The following is a 6000-nucleotide window of genomic DNA, read 5'->3' as shown; positions in this document are numbered from 1 at the left end:
TTCCCACTTATGTGACCATGTGATTTTCAGTCAAATGAGTGCTTCACTGAGTGTAAACCATATATATATGTACAGTCAAAATCTAACTGTGCGTAGCTACAAATTAAACCCCATTTCTGAGAAGATACAAATAACATGTATTCAGCCTTAGTCCTTGTTATTAATAATCACAAAAATCTTCATACTGGTCCCTCATAAGCAAAGTTTACTTCCATTTTACTCCATCTCCACACTGAAATGAAGTATTGAAGTGTTTCTAAGATAGGTTGGAAGAGGTCTAAACTAAAAACAATCTTTATTCATTTATTTGTGTCTAGGAGATCTTTCTGAATTCTCCATTTATTTTTTACCAACAACTTGTCTGTTAGAAGAGGAGATTTCCCTTAAAAATCTTGAACTTGAATGTTTATTTAGGTTTACTCCTAACTAGACAAGGATGGGAACGCACTGTTAACCATAACTGGCATATAGACTTCATCAAATGAACCTTACATTTTTAAAAACTCTTGTTGCTTTAGAAGCATACATACCCATCAAGCTGTTCCTTTCCAGGATAAGAAATGTTACATACAATACAGAAAAAAATGTGAAAATCGTATGTCCACTCAGTTAACAGCGTAAGAAATTTAGTCAACTTCAATTTTGTCAATTTGCCACAGTTTACTACAACTCTTTGAAGTTTCTATCCTTGCAAATTATCTTTGCTTTCATCACACTCCTCTATACACATATCATTTAAATTTCACAACTTTTTCTCTTGGAGGATCCATTAATGCCAGCCAATCAAAATTTTGTGAGTCTTCTTCATTAACTCATTCTTCTTTCATACAGTAATCACTCCTTCATTCCCTATATATAATTAAAGCATCTCAACATTTTTGTACTAGTAATTCATTATTTTTATATTCAACTACATTCCTTCAGCACACACATATTTTTTTACCCAATCTGTTCTTCTTTTATGACACACACACTTATTAAATATCAGGTTCCCATAGTGCACGGGTATCAAACTCGCCATGTCATGTGATGTGTTGTGACATATCATGACTTTTTTTTTTGCATTGCTGAAGCTGGGTTGGGTGTGGCCTCTGCATGATGCAACAGCCCATGGGCCGGCAGTTTGACACCCCTGCATAGTGTAAGTGTATCCTGGCATATTTAACAAAATGAAAGAAGGATGTGCTTACTGAAAGTTATATTTTATCTTCTTTCAACCATTATGGCTCACAACAAAGGCATTCATACAAAACATTCCCTCCTTCTAGTTTGTTCCTTTTGTCATAGGCTTTTTCTAAATTAAAAATATATAAAATATAAAATAAGTTTACTCATGTTTATTAGGTTGTCAGTGGCCTTCATAAGATCATCAATTTTATTGGTACATCTATCTGGTAGGGAACTGCACTGCACTTTCCAAATTTTGCTTATCACCTCATATTCTTTTGATCACAATTTTCAGAATTCTGTCAAACACCTTTCCAGGTATAGAGGTCAAGCTAATCCAAAGTATTTTTTGCATTCATGCTTGCTTCATTTCTCTCAGTGTAGGGGAACAAATAATACCATTCTTCTAATCATCAGGCCAAGGTGAAGACTTTGTGTACAAGTACATTGTTAAATAAGTCATATGGTGTTGTCATATTCAGACCACATCTGTGTTTAAAACATTATAAATTTTAAAAATAATATTTTAAAAATAATTTTTGGGGATTTTTTATTGATTTTTGGAAGCATCCTAGGATTACTATGTGAGCTAGATGACCATAGAAGTTCTTAAAAATAAATAAACAAATTCCAGCTTATGCCTTCTACTCTACAGCCTTATCATTGTATATGTCAGGACCCACCCCAATTCACATCTTAAGAAATAAGGACTCTTGGAGCCAAGTTGTCAAAAAGAAATTTTTTACTAAGAATAAGATTGGTTGTGGAGATATGAGACAGGATCTGGTCTTGAGTCACATTTCAAATCTATATAAGCATTCCTGGTTCAAACCACTCCCCTCAAAATTCCATTTGGTTAGGATCCCATCAATTTGGTTGTCAGGTCCTTCCGTGGGAAGAAAGGAACTTCGTGCATTCCTTTGTTGATTGCCATCTTCTTACCCCAACAGACAGATCACTTCCCCGCCGCTTTGTTCCCCCAGATCAAATGTTCTTTGAAAGCAGCTACAGATAGACTGAATAAACAATCCCCCCCTCCTTCTACCAGTATGGCAGAATCCCGCTAGGCACAGTATTTTAACCATACATTTATGGATGTGATATCAATGGATTCTGACAGTACAACAGTTACGATTTCACTTTCATCCATTTGCTTCAGTTTGAGATATCGGTCCATATTTTTGTTTAAAATAATTTTTCTGGCATTCATTTTTTTTGTTACAATTTTGTTTATTTGTGTATCAAGCAAACATTAAGCCAATAGCGGTTTACATCACATTGTGAGGAGGAAATAAGGTTGTCCCATTACATATAAGAAAGCAACCACAAAGAAAGCAAAAATTATTGCATATAACAAGTAATAAAGTTCAATTAATAGCTCTTTTTGACATCCAATTGTACCATTGACTCCAAGACAAATAATAATCTGTGTCCCCTCGTCCCTTTAACATCATAGTGAGCCGATCTGATTCCTCACAGTTCATTATTTTCTGAATTACTATTTTGGTCAGGTGGGCTAACATCCATCTTCCAATCTTCTGGCATTCACTTTTTAATTCCATGAGTTTTCATGGACGCCCTCCTCATCAAAAACAATTTATTTCCCTAAAAATTACTTATTTTCTGGGCCACTTTCGATGTTATTGTCTCCTGCTTTCTGACTGCATTGTTTGCAACTGCCTTTTTCCCCTCAATGCATATTTCACAATATCTTTCTCATCCTAATTTATATCTTACATTATTATTATTAAATATGTCACACATTCAGAACATCTAATCATCCTTGTATCCAAGATCATTTCTTCTTGCACCAACTTGGGCCACATGTTGCTACATAATAAAGTTTTAAATAACCAACAGCATTCAGTGTCTCTATATCAGACATGTTGAACTCACAATGTCACGTGACATCGCACAATGTATCGGGACGGTTTTGCCATTGCCAGCAATGGGGTAGGCACAGCTTCGGCGTGACGTGTCCGGCCCGCAGGCTGGCAGTTTGACATCCTGCTCTATACCAAGAGTGCTCAGTATGACAGACTGTCAAGCTACCAAATCTGGACTGCAAATGTCCAGACATATATATATATATATGAGTTTTTATTGGTTTTTTTCCCATACACTCAGTAATAATTTTTCAACCAATGTGCTGTCTGAGTTTATATTTGCTAATACATATTTAATTTCTAATCCTTTATCCTTTCCTCTAGCCATCAATAAAATAAGTCCCAAGTTTGACAATATTCTGTTTCTTCTTTTTCTTTCAGTCTCATAGTCAGTCTATCCATCTCTGCGCATTCTAGTATTTTTAAAATTATTTCTTTATCTGATGGTATTCATTTTTCCAATATTGTGCAAATATAATTCTTGCCACTGTTGTGACATGCAAAATCCAATATAAGCTTTGTTTGTTAGTCTTTTCTGGCATTATACCTAATAAAAAAAGTTCAGTTTTAAAATCTACATGTTCTCCCAACATCTTTTCTAGCCAGGTATGTATCTTTTCCCAATAACTCTTTATTTTGTCACATGTCCGCCAAACATGGTAATAAGTGCCTGACTTATGTTTACATTTCCAACATCTATCAGACATGTTTTTAAACATTTTTGCTAGTCTTGCTGGTGGCAAGTGCCATCTATAGAACATTTTATATAACTTTTCTTTGTAGTAAGTTGCCATTGTCAGTTTGTAATTTCTTTCTCATGGATTTTGCCATTTTTCTAATTCTATATTATATCCAAAGTTTTTTTGCCCATCATATCATTGTTTCTTTAACTTTTTCACTTTCCATTTTCAAAGTTAATAGAAAATTATACATTTTCTTAGTTTCTCATCTGAAGTTAACAATATCTTATCAAACAGTTTGTTCCTTATAAAATCCATACAGTTTAACATTTTTATTGTATATTGCTTGCATTTGTAAATGTGCCCACCATGATAGATTGATACCCTGATTTTCCATTTCTTGTTTAGATTTTAAATTCCTTTCAGAGTTTAGAATATCTTTATATGTCCATATTTTTTCAAAGTTACTAAATCTGGGTGTACAAATGCTTCCATTGTTGACAACCACCCTGGAATTTTCAAATATATTTTACATTTTATTTTTTCCCATGTTGTTAGTAATGCATTTCTTATATGATTTTGGAAATATTTATGGACTTTATTTTTCCCATACCATAAAAGAGCATGCCACCCCAATTGTAAATTATGCCCCTCCAGATATAACAGCCTTTTATTTCTAAGAGTTATCCATTCTTTTACCCATGTTTACCCTTGCTTGATAATATAAAATCCACTCTGGTAGAACAAGACCTCCATTTTCTTTGTCATCTTGTAACATTTTCATCTTAATTCTAGCTTTCTTTCCTTGCCAAATAAATTTCAAGACATAAAAATAATTTTACTGTCCTCTAGTGGTGTCTCATTTTTTGCAGCCTATACCTGATATACCTAATATATGTATACCAAACTGAAAGGATCTACTCAGAAAACTGGTGCCACTTTTACATAATAAAATAATTCAATGGGATTATAAATCATGAACTTTATCAGATCATAGTCCAGTATGGTTGGAATTGGATAAGGAGAGGAAAGATAGGAGGTCTTGGAGATTAAATGAAAATTTGTTTAGATATCAAGAAAATGTGGATGAATGTAAACAACAGATGAAAGAATTTTTAAATATAAATATGCATAAGGGTACTCCTATTGAAATGGTTTGGGATGCAAGTAAAGCCTATATGAGAGGAGTGTTAATATATTTGAATAATAAATATAGACGTAGATTGGAATACAAGTGCAAAGAGTTAGAGGAGGAAATCAAGAGGAAAGAGAAGGCTCTAATTTTGAACCCATCTGATAAGAGGGTGAAGGAAGCAATTACTTTGTTAAGAGGTCAGTTTAATATGTTGATGGAAGATCAAGTGGCAACTAACCTACGGTATGTTAAACACAATACTTTTTGTAATGCTAACAAGCCGGGTAGGTGCCTAGCTTATTTGTTAAGGGAAAAACAAAGGCCACGTAACATAGATAAGATAAAATACAAGGGAAAAGAGGTGTTTCAGCAAAATTATATTAAAAAGGCTTTTGTTGAATTTTATTCTGTTATATGCTGGGGATAGAATTCAAGGTTTAGATATAGATAGATATTTACAAGAAGTGAATATCCCTGTACTTACACAAGAACAAAGGGAAGGGATGAATCAATTGATAAATGCTGAAGAAATTATTTTAGCAATTAAACAATTAAAAGTGGGTAAAGCACCAGGAACAGATGGTTTGACTGCCATTTATTATAAAAATTTACAGTTAGAAATGGTGGAACCTCTAAAAGAATTATTTAGAACAATTCAATCTGGAGGAGAAGTGCCTCCATTGTGGAAAACAGCTTTTATATTGTTGATTCCAAAGGAAGATCAAGATCTTACCCAAACCAAAAATTACAGACCAGTATCGCTTTTGAATACTGATTATAAGATATTTGCTAAAATTTTAGCAAATAGATTAATGAAGGTTATGCAGCAAATGATTCATAGTGACCAAACAGGATTTATAAGTGGAAGACAAATGAAAAAATAATGTGAGACATATTGTAGATTTATTGGAATTTTTGGAGAGAAATAACCAGGTCTCTGCAGCGCTGATCTTTTTGGATGCTGAAAAGGCCTTTGATCAATTGAATTGGCAATTTTTACTTAAAGTATTAGAGAAGATGGAGTTTGGGGATAAGTTTTTACAACCTATTAGAGCAATATATCAGAAGCAAACAGCTCAAATAATAATTAATGGTAGTTTGACAGAAGCATGTAATATTGAAAAGGGTACAA

This window comes from Vipera ursinii (genome assembly GCF_947247035.1).
Source record: "Vipera ursinii genome assembly, chromosome: 2".
Lineage (NCBI taxonomy): Eukaryota > Metazoa > Chordata > Lepidosauria > Squamata > Viperidae > Vipera > Vipera ursinii.
The sequence above is the reverse complement of the archived record's forward strand: the minus strand, read 5'-3'. Positions refer to the sequence as shown.